The 14630-nt window shown below is 38.8% G+C and overlaps 1 protein-coding gene across 2 annotated transcripts in view; it reads left to right on the top strand.

Moving 5' to 3' along the window:
• FGD3 (FYVE, RhoGEF and PH domain containing 3) overlaps positions 1-14630 on the top strand; it is a 1715774-nt gene that overhangs the window by 867611 nt on the left and 833533 nt on the right. The window lies entirely within an intron of this gene.

Below are 14630 nucleotides of genomic sequence, written 5' to 3'. Positions count from 1 at the left end.
TTTATTACTGTTTCAAGTTTCTTACATCTGTGTTGTCTTCTGGGACATACTTGAAAATGACCATGTTTTTCCATCATCATATATACAGAAAAAAACAAACAAACTTAAGCAAATTATGTAAAGAAGATAACTGTAAAATGTATAAAGATCAGTAAGAGATGTGAGTGAATGACATATAGTATGTATTATTTCCCTAACACATTCACTACAAATGTCTACAAATACTCGTGTGTTGCTTAAAGGTGGTGCTCATTCCATAATTATAATTTACCCAAAAACAAAATTACATAGAAGTCTTTTTTATGTGTAGGTCTAGTTGCATTGTTAGGTGGGTAAAGCTTTTTCTGCTCTGAGATTTGATGAGACTAATGCCTTTGCTGTTTCGGATACGCTATAACACATTTGTGATATATAATACAGTATTTTTTACAACTTTTCTGTGTTTTGAGAGAATTTACTGAATTACATGTTATGAAATTTAGAATGATATTGACACCTCTTATTTTTACCCTTTGCTGATTTACATTGTTTTCATATGTTTATAGTCCTCATCTTTGCTACAGATTTTCCTTCTTAACTACCCTATCCAATGATAAAAAAAGTTAATGGCGTGGCTTCAAAGGTTGTTTAGATAGTACTAAAATTTAGACTTTTGGTAGTTTAAGAGAGTATTTATAATTAAAGTTTTATTTGAAAAACAGTCTTTAGAATTTGGAAACAGAATAACACTTGCACACTTGGGCAGGGAATGAAGCTCCCATTTCACACTAAGCATTATTAACTGCATTACAGAACAAGGCCTTTTAGGCCAAGTTTGATGTTTTTACAAAAAGAACAAACACAAACTGGCAAAAAAATCGCTTAAACCTAGTTCTATAATGCACTAGAAAATATACTCTGAAGTGGCTGTATTTTATAAATCAATATTCTTTTTTATTAAATATGACATGAGAATATGCGGTGCCTTAACATTTCACATTGGAATGAATTGGGTATCTTGTCTTGTTAATGAATGTCTGACAGGGAAGGTCTGGTTTCAAAATCTTTCTGTTATTGAGAAGATTGTGTCAATAATGGGAAATTATATTACAGATTTGCAGTCAGAATTAGAGGAAGACAGCATCTGCCTTATGTTACAGACGTAGTAAGGACTGGTGCTGGACAGCATCCATACTATATAATAGACCTGCAGTTAGGACAGTGGTAACAGCAAGTTCATTTGGCAAAAGACGTTATTTTATTCATGTATTTATTTAACATTTGCTTACCAAGAAAGTCCAACTTGGAACTAAGCCAATTTTCAGCAGCGGCCCAGGGAGAAACGCTCTAGAAGCATGTTTTTGTTATACTACAAATGTGTAATGAGAATTATTTTACGCAATTTCTATTCTGAGGGGAGGTGAATATGTGAATGTATTCTGGCATGGTGGGTTACTATATGTGCTAGTAAAGGATGTATGTACTACATTTAGAAGCATTTGCATCAATGAGTGGCCACCATATGTTAGGCCTAGGATTGTGGTATTTGTAGGTGTGGGTATTATGCAATATAACATCAGTGTGTGAGGTTTAGTTGGCATAGTTAATATGTGAACAGTTGTGTGTATTTCTGAGGTTTACACATTTTCAGAGTTTGTTCTCAGACAAAGTGATTTTTGATTTATTTTTTCATTTTTGATTAGTTGGAATTTATTATCATGGTTGTCCAGTATACATCAGCTCCTGCAAAATGGAGACTTCTGCTGTGTCCTATGGTGATAGTGGTATCATAATTTATGTTTGTGTTGGTACTCTTATTTATGTATACAGTTGTTAACTCAGTAGATGGCCTTGTTCAAGGACCTTTTTCAGCCATGACCTAGGCAAAAGAAAATTCATTTTAGAAAACAAGAACAAAAAGTAGAGTTTGACCTGTGCATTATCTTTACCATACAATATAAGTATAAAGAATTCATAGTTTATTGAAAAAAGACAGGAAAACAAATAGAAAATATTGATAACATTTTAATGGACATAGTAGAAATAGTACAAAATACTCACAGTTTGCTAATAAAGATGAAGAAGATGAGTGATGCGTTAGTGAAAAGACTCTATGTACATAAATATGTGAGCTTCACATGGCAAGTATTTATCCCTTTTCAGAAGTGATATTTTCACAGAGAATTGGTGTGCACAGTTCAGGCAGTTGCAACAGTTAATGAGTGCTGCAGGAAACTCTACACAGTATCAAGCCATTCAGTACTTAAAATTTTCCAGGGATTGTCCACAGACTACTGAGTTAGCTATTTTTGCTCCATCTCTCGCTCTCTCTCTTGATATGTATATATATATATATATATATATATATATATATATGGGAACCTATCAGTTCCACGAAAAATCACTTAGCCGTAGACGAGTTCACCGAAACCATATCACTGACAATGGTAAGTAGTGCGGAATGGGATGTATTCCTGTTTCTGCAATGTGGTGCGATCTCAGAGTTGGTATATTTAAGTAGGGGGGGTGGGGGGTGCAGGGGGGCTTGCCCCCCCTGCTATATACATGTTTCTTGTTGTTTTTAATTTAATTGCGGAAACGGGAATACATTCCGATCTGCAGTACTTATACTTACCTCTGTCGGTAATGTGTTGTGTCGGCGATGAGGTCTTGGTGAATTCGTTTTCGAGTAAGTGGTTTTTTTGTAGATCTGATATGGATCCATATATATATATATTTATATATATATATATATATATATATATATATATATATATATATATATATGTATATATATATATATATATATATATATATATATGAGTCTACTTGACATGATCAAAATGTCAGTAGACCAACTTTTATAACACAGAGACCACAAAAGCGAAGTTTCATATGAGTGTGAAACTTCACTATACCAATGCTGAGAAGACTGAACACATCAAATGCTGACTTTGCCAGCTGAGTGGAACCGGAAATCTGCTCATTTCTGCACTATAGTTCAATTTCGTAGTTATTATATTTAATTTGCAGGGGGCGGGGTGCAGGGAGGCACAGTCCCCTGCAAAAATGTAAAAGTAGAAAATAAATAATTGTATTTATGGAATTTGGGAATCTGCAATGAATATTCATGTCGGTGCTGTAGACTCCGTCATGAATATTCATTGGGATTTTCTCTAGCTATGCAGGTATTCGTTGGTGGGTGGGGTGTAAGTAAGGTTAGGTACGTAGTTTGGTGTTTTAAAATGATAGTGTACTGTTGTTATGGTATGAGCTGTTAGTTTTGCAATTGCATTAACTGAGAGGTAAGTTGGAATGTTATTCTTTCAGTTTTGTATACGTCAGGCATTTAACATGTTAATAGACAAATCAGCATAGTCTGCTTTGGAATTTGTTCAATCCATAGGTAAAGTTCTTAAAGTGTGAGTCAATATATAATGCATTGTGTTACTTCATGTGAAGAGGACTTTTTACTTTACTTGTTGTACACTTGGAATGGTGAATGACACTATTTTCTTTAGTTGGATTAGTATTGTCACGCAGCTGATGTGAAGAGGTCATATGTTTCCTTGATTTTTGTCAGCATTTTGAGTGTCAGGTTTTTGAATTCCATTCATTTGAAAGTTGGTGTTTAACTTGTCAGGATTATGAAGTTTCGATTTTCTCATCTCTGTGTTATACAAGTCGGTCTACTGATATTAATATATATATATATATATATATATATATATATATATATATATATATATATATATATATACACACACACAAAAACACATACACATGCATGCACACACACACACACACACACACACACACACACACACACACACACACACACACACACACATCATTCTTAGATTAAGTGAATGCCCCCAGATGCAAAGGAGAGATTGAATCTTGAATTAAAAGAATACATTTTAATGTAATTTTGTGAATAGTTGACCAACTTTATTAATAACAAGTGTGCAAAAAATAACAAGTTTGCATACTAGCCTGTAACACCATATATCAGACTAGAATTTCAATGACATCTGTGTAAAAAGCAAGAAAATGTACTGAAGGAAAACATGCTGAATATATTAGACTAGTAAGTCTACAATAGCAGATGCATTTGTATGGAGACAGCATACCACAGTAATGTAGTACATATAGTACATTCAGAGTCATTCTCAAGTAGAAATCCTAAACTCCATTCCATGTTCCATTATGTACACGTAATAAAATTATTTTCTCATTGTGTTTTTTCTTCTGTGGACATTTCTAGTTAAAACAACTCTGGCATTAAGTCTGCAAAATTGTCCCCTTGTATGTCTTGCTTTTGCTTCCATTTACACAATTGTTTTCTTGATAAGTAACATTATCTGAAATAAAAAAAATAAAATAAAATAAAAAAAACACTCTAATTTACTTAATAAAGCAGTGGTATTTAACCCTGTCAAAAACAATGAAGTGTATGAAGAGACTCACTCAACTAATGAATCCTGAGGGTCAATTCTGTTTCTTAATTGTGATTAAGAATTATCTAAAGGAAGTCATGACTCAGAAGAAGTGTAAAACTGGAGTTGATCCATTGATTTATTTCCCTCTAATAACTGTTCCCAGTATATTTGACCTGAAAACCTTCCTAAAGTTGTCTGGCTCTTGTTGACTTAGATAACCATTGTGATAGAAAATACTAACAAATCCAAAAAAGCACCTTTTGACTAGCCTAGATATAGGAAAAAAAAACATTTGATTATATTGTCTGGAATTTTTTACTCACAACTTTGGTTTATATGGCATATGATATTTCTCACTGAGTATGTAGAATAGAATGCAGCCTGCTATTATCAATTCACTGCAAGAATAGAGGTGGGGTCTATATTTTCTTCTGCAGTATTATTGTTTAGAGGAACAAATCAGAGGTGCCCTTTCCATACAACTATTTGCACGATACATGGAAGCACTGGCAATTAGTTTAAGAATGCCCCGAGTAGGAGGGTATATTAAGTCACTCAAGCCTACAATGCCTTTTTGTATTCCTCCTGTTCTAGAACTTTTTGGTGGTCTGGCTTCTTTAAATAAGTTACTTACCAGCTAGTAATAGGCAATATAAGAAAGGGCAAGGAGTTATGAACTAAATGACACTAAAATTGATGGCCTAGAGCATCCTACAATGGAGAAATTAATGTTTGTTTGCAACTTATTATCCATATTTTCATATTTATTTTCATATTTTCATAACTGAGAGACCTACATGTTATTGAGGTCTATGGTGTGAAACACCAATGTGAGAGACAGGACAGTTCACTGTCAGTGCTGGTTTATATCACAACTATACTGGAAATACTGCTAGTCATTTGTTAGTAATTATGAAAATAAGGAATATTTCCATTTGCCTTTCATACTTGAGAAACCAAGGGACTTACAAACTGTTGATATTTGCACTATAAGATGTACATCTTCAGAGATATCCAGTATGATTTGTTTTGCTTATTATACAATTAAGCATAGTACGTCATATTTTTGTAAATATTTCAGTACACATGCACTTATAAGGAATTTCTTGTCATGTGAAAGATTTCATCTGGTTAACAAAAATGTTCTAGCAATATATGTCTAAACTGTACAGTTTTCAAGATATGAACATTTGTGAAAGTTTAGAAAAAATGTAATTTGGGGTTTATGTGCACTATAATATATTACATTATTTATGGAAAAGACTATTAATGTACTTGACTAGTGTCACTGTAAAGAATACTTCTCACTGAAACATTGCTATTGGTACAGTTTAATAGGTTTTATTGTTCACAAAATATTTACATTTGCTTATCTTATGTTTCTTAAGTTTATTTTTCAGAAAATACTCTGGAATGCAAGATGTTTGTAGGGTGCTAGAGATGTGACATTTCACACAACACAGGAGTTAATAAGTTAAACACATGTAAACCAGTTTATATCACAACTCTGCAATATCATACATATGTTGCTTTTATACAGACATTTATATTCTTTTTTCAGGTCAGAATTCAAAGCAGCATTATATATTTATCTTTTGAAAGTTTTTATATTTTTTACTGTGAAGGTAATTAAAATCTACATGTTTGACAATGTCTCTCTCCTGGTTCAAAATATATTTGTGGAATTCTGAGGACAAAACTATTAGATGCCCTACCTTATCCTCAGTAGTTTATGATCTAACATTGAAGGACTATGACCCCTGTGTATAAAAGGATATATTTCAGTCCTCCTTCAAAATTCCATTAAAAATTTTTCAAGCAGTAAAAACTTGATGTTCAATAAAAATGTACCTACAATTCTTAATTGACTGCTGTGTGTTTCAGTGTGTCTCAGTGGTCATTTTTACCTCACGACCTGACCTGCAGCAGACCATTCCATATGAGAAAAGAAATGTTACAAATCATAGGATCATGGGATCATAGGAAGTTGCTAGGCTAATGGTCATAGGGTCCTTACAAGCCTAGCTAAGTCCTACCCTTATTTCCACAATTAACACATGTAAAGCCCATGTCCAAGAGGTATACATGTGGAATCCCTGGGGTGAAATTATGGTTACCCATCCAATCATCCAGATTTTGTTTGAAGAGGTGCTCTGTTTGACATGAAGTGGAAGCCTGTTCCAAAGGTGTGGTAACCTCTGGGAGACACATCTGTCCCTCCAGCAAGTTCTGTTAATGTCACATATCAGATTAAGAGCTTTGGAATAGGTAACCTGTGTACCATTTGACTTGCGGATATGCAGCATTTCCAGTAAAGCAGGGTCAGAGATTGCCTTATATACAAGGCAGAGATCGCCTCTTAGTTGTCTGTATGAAGCAGAATAAAGTGACAGTGATTTCAGACAATCCACATAGAACAGATGCTAAAGACCTTGAATTTTCCATGTGAGGAATCTTTGTGGTTTCTCCAATTGCTGCAGATGCCTGGAAAGGTACATACCAAAAGGGGCATTGTACTCAATTATTGACCGGATGATGGACGAGTACAGGGAGGTTATAATTTCTTTTTTTTCTGGAGCCAAAACCCTTACTTATGAGATGAACAATATAGAATGCCCTTTTTACCACTGTAGAGATGTGGTGATCAAAGATAAGATTGCTGTCAACTTGTATGCCCAGGTCTCTCACCACTGAGTGCGTACTTAAGGTGTTGGTATTGATGTGGTAGTTAGCAGGAACATCGCTCTTACTGAAAGGGGATGATAATACATTTTTTTACATTGAGTGTAAGGCCATTACTTTGGCACCAATCATTTGTTTGTGTAAGACTCTGTTGTAGGATGCTGACATCATTTGGAGATTCCATGACCACTCCCAGTTTTCAGTCATCAGCAAACTTTGTCAGCCACAGACCTTTAGTCTTTGCTTGTACTTCAGAGAAGTAGATTCCAAAAAGCAGAAGTCCCAGAACTGATCCCTGTGGAGCACCACAGGTTACAGGTCTGCTGCTGTAGGTGGATTCCCCTATTTTTACTATATGTGTACTATCAGTGAGCCAGTTAGTGACCCATGTAATAATGTAATGGTTGATACCTAGCCGGGTGACTTTGTCAATGATCCCTGAGTAGGGGATAGTGTCAAATGCCTTGACTAAGTCTAAGTAGGCTATATGCACAGATTTTCCCCTCATCCAGGGCCTTGCTGATTGTCTCAAAGATGTCCACCAGGTTTAACAGGCATGATCTCCCTTTGACAAATCCAAACTGAGTAGGGTCAAGTGATTGGAGATTAAATAAATCTTTGTTGATAAGGTCCATGATGATTCACTCCATGGCCTTGCAGATAAGACTAGTCAGTGTGATAACCTACCACTGGACCAGTAATCAAGGGACCTCAATCCTCACCACTGTCACCTGTGGGGAGATGTTCACTGGGAGAATAATAGGTACACACACAATATTTCCAGATGCAGCTCTCTGCATCAAGTGCAATTTTTTTTAAGGGCACACAGAGACCGCAGTCAGTCTGGGACTGGTTTCTCTCTCTTCCTCCAGATCCCCAATAAGACTCCACACTGGTACAGCTATAGAGTTGAAATCTCAGCTAAGTGACCAAGCCAAGGCCTCCAGTACCCTCTCTGTCCAACCAGTGCTTTGTATCCCTGCCCAAGTAGCTGACACACACAGTCTTTGAGGTTTGATTTACACACACACACACACACACACACACACACACACACACACACACACACACACACACACACACACACACACACCTGGGAAAGGCTGACACAGGTTTACTGGCTATGCTCCCTTCTTCCCATACTATAAGGTAGTTACCACTGCCACCAGTCACTCCTTATCAGCTACCTTAGGGCCCTTAACAAAGGGCGTTCATTTTTTAATCTGTAATATTAATACTAATACAAGTGGTAGTTTGACCAAGAGCCTGGCTATTAGGAGTGGCCCACACAATGTCACCAAATAAATATGCAGGTACTCTCAAAACTTAAACACCTCTACACAGATCAGCCACAATGAATGGTTTAAATATATTTAATAATAAATAATAAAAGGCTCACACAAATAAAGAAAAAAATCTAAACTAAGCTTCTGTATATTCCTGACTGTATCTAAGAGAGTTAATATACCCTAGTAACTTACTTAGAGCATGGCAGATGTGGTGAATAGCTCTTCTTGTTGTTGTCAGGTCCAAGACAAAATGCAGAATGCCCTGTCTCACTCAGAGACTTCTCAAAATACTATCTAAAGTATTATTGCTGGAATAGCTTGCAGTATAATATAATTTCTGGTCATCTGACTTCTAGTTCCCAGGCAAAACTCCCATTGCTGGTAGCTGGTAGCATTTAGCATCTACCTGTAAAAATACATAGATAAGGGCTTTTGATCAGATCTTTGGTAGGTGCTGGAAGTCATAAAACAATTGCATTCCTTCATGCTTCCAAAGTGGCAAGTAGTTCACCCCAAAGACAATACAGAAAGCTTCCTAGTACAGACTTTGTGTCTCTGGCTGCCTTAAAGCATCTTTATGGCATAGCCTGTAAAGTAATTTAATTTCATATATTTTCCTAAAGTTTACTGGACTGAGGTTAACTTCCTGTATTCCAGTTTCCACTGTTAAAACATATGCATTTAAACAGTTACAATAGTGCATCTACATTTCTGCTGTGTCCAGTAGCGCACACTGTGGATGCATTTCAAGCAGAAACACCTTACAAATACCGTTTCAACACAAACATCTGTACAAATAAGTTTGATATATACATGACATACAGTTCTAATACTTTTGTTACACAAGCATCTTATATAAATTAATTTGATATTCACAAATGATGTATAATTATTTACAAAATTCCAGCTAGCTGTGTGGGCAGTGCCTCTTTTTGTCACAGTCAGGCTAATAGGTCTGTAGTTCCCAGGGGTCAGTGGAAGCGCCACCTTTGTGCAAGGGAATAACCTTGGCCATCTTCCATTAAGCTGGAATGAAGCCAGTGCTTAGACTATGATTGAAAAGAGTACCCAGTGGTATTGCTAATTCTTGTTTGAGCCCATATAGGATGCAGCCTGGGATGATAGGTCCCACAGATGCTGTGTTTTTGCCATTAGAGAGGGCCTTTATGTCCTGCTCTTTAGAGATACATGGTAGGGGACAGGTGGTAGGGATGTCATGGGGTCTGTGTGGCAGGGACAGGGGAGTGACATTTTCACAGAACCTGTCAGCCAACAGGCTAGCTATGTCCACAGGCTCAGTATATGTGGTAACTACCAGTTCGGCACAAATCTGGACCTTTCCTTTTAGTTTATGGATGTAACTAAAGAATCCCTTATGGTTGTCTTTAGTTGAGGAAGGTAATTTGGATTCATAGTTTGCTTTGGAGGACTTCACAAGAAGTCTTATTTGGTTGTTTAAGCTGAGGCGGGAGTGTTTCCAGTTTAGGGCTCACTCCCTCCTACTCTTAGACAGCAATTTCTTGCTCTTGTTATAAAGCCTGTTAATGGCAATTGTCCACCAGGCAGGTTTTCTCTTCCTTGAGGAACTTGTTTTTGTCCTGTCAGGTACGGCTGAGTCACTGCATTTATACAAGTGTTTGTATAAAGCATCAGTGTAGAACTCTGCACAGCTGCCAATTCCATCTGAGGGGAAAGGTGCAGTGAAGCTATTAATACCATCCTGTAAGAGGTTATAATCTGCTTGGAGAAGGTTTTTAGTGTAATTGCTGCTGGGAGGTGGGGGTCAGGTGTAATAGTTACTACAAATGAGACTGATTTGTGGTCAGATCTCACCAGGGAACAGCTCAAAGTGGGGGGTACTACAGTGGACCCCCATATTGATAAGCACCAGATCCAGGATGTTTGCACCCCTTGTGGGGATGTCAACCGGCTGGGCCAGGGAGGTGGAGTTAATGAACCTTTGGGCAAGTGAGTTTGAGCACGAGCAATTTAACCTGTCAATGGATGGGTAGTTAAAGTCGCCAAAAAACATGGTGTTTGGATGTATCCTGATAGACTCAAGTAAATTCAAATAGGCAGAGTGGGAGTCCTGATCTATGGAGGGGGTCCTGTAGCTGACAATGACTTGAATTGGTGTCCTGCCGACAGTTAATTGCACCTAAAGTATCTCCAGGGAATCACACTGTTTAACCAATCTGATGGTGCATTTATCTTTAATGAATATTGATACACTGCCTCCATTAGTTTTAATGCCTTTAATTGTGGCCTGAAGACATGGAATTAGGTGTAACCTGGTATGGCTGGGGTGCTCTCCATAGCCTAAGCTTCTTTCCTGCCTTTCCTGTAAATAGTCTAGTCCAGATACAGATTTGCTGTATCCAGGACTGTTTGTAAGCTACAGAGCCCCCACAAGCCTTTCTGTGTTGGAGTGAAGCTGTCTAGCTTATCAGTGGGAGTTGTAACCACTAGGTAGCCTATCTACCACAAGAGTGGTTTCTGGCCCAGAAATTGTAGTTTATTGGGTGTTCGGGCAGTTTTTCCATCTCTTTCAACTTTCTGGTCTAAATCCCTATGGTTGCACTTGTTTCCCACCTTTTCTGTAACTAGTCTAGTCTAGATACAGTTTTGCTTTATCCAGAACTGTTTATAAGCTACTAAGCCCCCCAAGTCTTTCTGTGTTGAGGGAAGCCTTTTAGCTTATCAGTGGGAGTGGTAAGCACTATTTAGCCTATCTACCAGAAGAGGAGTGGTTTCTGGCCCAGAAGTTGTAGTTTATAGGCTGTTTGAGCACTTTTTTAATCTCCTTCAACTTTCTGATTTAAAAGCCCACATTTGCGCTTGTTTCCCACCTTTCCTATAACTAGTCTAGTCCAGGTACAGATTTGCTGTATCCAGGACTGTATGTAAGCTTCTGAGCCCCCAAAGCCTTTCTGTTTTGAGGGAAGCCTTCTAGCTTATCAGTAGGAGTGGTAAGCACTATGTAGCCTATCTACCACAAGAGAAGTAGTTTCTGGCCCAGAAATTTTAGTTTATTGGCCATTTGCGCAGTTTTTTTCTATCTCCTTCAACTTTCTGCTCTAAAAGCCCAAGTTTGCGCTTTTCTCTCCTTTCTTGTAACTAGTCTAGTCCAGATACAGATTTGCTGTATCCAGGACTACATGTAATCTTCTGAGCCCCCCAAGCCTTTCTGTGTTGGAGGGAAGCCTTCTAGCTTATCGGTGGGAGTGGTAAGCACTAAGTAGCCTATCTACCACAAGAGGAGTGGTTTCTGGCTCAGAATTTGTAGTTGATTGGTCATTTGGGTAGTTTTTCCATCTCTTTCAACTTTCTGGTTTAAAAGCCCGTGTTGCGCTTATTTTTCACTTTTCCTGTAACTAGTCTAGTCCAGATACGGATTTGCTGTATTCAGGATTGTTTGTAAGCTTCTGAGAGGTGCCAAAGTCTGCTCTTCAATTTTTCCCTTAGATCTGCTAGTTCTCTCCTCTCCTGCACTTTTACTAGCTTATCTAGCACTTTACCATACCAGACTTTTTGTAGCAATTATTGTAGCACACAAAAGTGGTACCAGCACTAAACATTCTACAAGGAAACAGCTCCAGTACTTATTATTATTGCCCATCCCTCCAGGCATGTCTAAAGGTCAGTTCCCTGTGCTTTCTCCTGTTAACCAGGTGAACTTGGGCACCCTGAGGCAATGTAGCAACTGCCTCATGTACACTGAGAACCCTCTCCTCTTACCTCCCAACACTCAGACTTGCGAAAGATGCACTTATATATCCAAACTGGAAGCCACACACTCTCCATCCAAGACCGGAATAGCTGGTCAAGAGGAGAAGGTTAACACTTGCACCACACCACATGGAACACATAGTCCTCCAGAACACATACCAGCACTGCCTTCACTTAAAAACACAAACCATACACCCACCTTCGCAGAGGCTCTCAATAAAAATCTACCGAAACAGCAGAGACCTCCAAGGCAGAAATGCACTCGACCACCACAATATAACACTAATCACAAGATACATAACTCTCCTAAACAGTGTGCCACTCAACCAAAGCCCCTAAGGCAAAACAGCATGCCAAGTACACTAGTCATAGGTGACTCAATAGTGAGGCATACTGATGTCTCACTCACTAGGTTGAATAAGGAGAAAGTAGCAGTCAGCTGACTGTCAGGTGCCAGGATCCTCCATATAATGCACACACTCAGGTCCCTCAACAACAGGTACAAATATGACTCTGTTATTGTACATGTGGGTGAGAATGACCTGAGATGTACCTCTTGGTCTACAATTCAAAGAGACATGGAGGAGCTCTTGGATTATGTAGCCCAGGCAGGTACGACCCTAGCCTTGAGCAGCATCCTACCATCACCCAGAATGATACCACAGTATGAGCAGAAAATGATTGATTTCAACAATTGTCTAAGATTCTGGTGCCATTCTAAGGGAATCCAGTACCTGTCTGCCTGGGATGACATGATTGACAGACCTCGATGCTTTGCCAGAGATGGTCTGCATATGTCACCCCTGGGCTTCTGGATACTGGCCAAGGCTCTTGCAACCCCTGTGGTGGCTTTTTTAGGTTGTGTTCCAAAGACCAAATTACCACCATTAAACAAATGCAATCTGAGGGTCATGCTGCTCAACGCTAGAAGTCTAAATCTCAAAATGCACTTGCTCAAAGCACTCCTTAAGATGGAGAACGTCAACATTTGTGCTGTAACAGAGACCTGGTTCAAGGCAGCAAAAAGCACCCCTGCACTACCAGGCTATAACTCATTTCCACACCTTTCGGCCCCAGAACTTGGACCGAAGCTCCAAATGTGGTGGTGTTTCCATAGTCATAAAGGATGTGCAAACCTCCAGACTGGTAGCCCAACATAACGCATCAGAGATACTTCAGGTGCAGCTAACATTGGGTAAGATAGCAAATCAGGTCATAGCCTCTTATAGGACCCCAGCCATGTCCCAAGACACTCACTCCACATTCCTAAGCACCCTGGAGAATATTAGGGTCCAATCTAACACACTCATATTGGGTGACTTCAACTACCCCTCCATTAACTGTGAAAACTACTCATGTACCAATGCACTTGCCCAACGTTTCCTGGAATTCATTAATTCCAATGTCCTGGACCACCTCATTCTTACCCCCACTAGAGGTAGCAACATCCTTGACCTGGTCATTACTAATATGGGTGACGTTGCTGTACACCAATAGTCAACTCCTCCCTGGTTAGATCAACCACAAACTAATCACCTTGGAAATCCACCCCCCCCAGCAAAAGTAATCACCATAAAAAAACTTCTCCAAAGCTAACTTTGGGCTCCTAAGAACAGAGGTGGCTAACTTCTCGGCACCTATGCAAATGGAGAATAGTTTCATGACTGCCGAATCACACACCAATGCACTGAATGAGCACATACACAAATGCATGGATCTTGCCATACCCAATACAACCAAGACACTCTCCTCCAAAGAAAGGAAGCCAATCTGGTGGTCCCCTGTCATAAACAAGCTCTACAACAGAAGGAGGAAACTGATACAGAATAAGGTGAAGTCCCAAGACTGGAAAAACTCCTTTATCCCTTATCAGCCTCAACAAAAAGTTGAGTTCCCTCATCAAATCCCATAAAGCTAGCTATGAAAATGGAATTGCAGCAGGTAGTAAAGACAACCACAAGGCCTTCTATACTTATGTAAAGAACCTCCAGTACCCAGATTTACTCTGAGATAGTTCACAATGGTACCTCCTATACCGAGCCAACAGATATTGCCAATATACTGGCCGACAGATTCAGTGCCAACTTTACCCCTCTCTCTCCCCACAAGGACCAATCACAATACCAGTAGATTGCCAGGCACCAAGATTACTGCTGCATAGGTTAAAACAGCACTGTCCAAGGCCAGGAATACAGCTTCTATGGGACCTGACAATATCCCTGGCTGTGTTCTACATGAACTACAGAGTGAACTGACACCTCACCTGTGTGCCCTGTTCAATCACAGCCTCACCTCAGGCTTTGCCCCTACCGAATGGTGTACTGCTATAGTCATCCCTCTCCACAAAGGAGGAGTGACTACAGACCCTGGGAACTATTGCCCCATTAGCCTGACAAGTATGATATGCAAAGCTATGGAATGCATCATCATGGACCTAATAAACAAGGATATAGGGAATCTCCAAACTCTGGATCCCACACAGTTTGGTTTTGTGAAGGGTAGATCATGC

The sequence above is a fragment of the Protopterus annectens genome, chromosome 7.part0 (genome assembly GCF_019279795.1).
Source record: "Protopterus annectens isolate FY-2018-M chromosome 7.part0, PAN1.0, whole genome shotgun sequence".
Lineage (NCBI taxonomy): Eukaryota > Metazoa > Chordata > Ceratodontiformes > Protopteridae > Protopterus > Protopterus annectens.
This window is presented reverse-complemented; position numbering and strand designations above follow the sequence as displayed.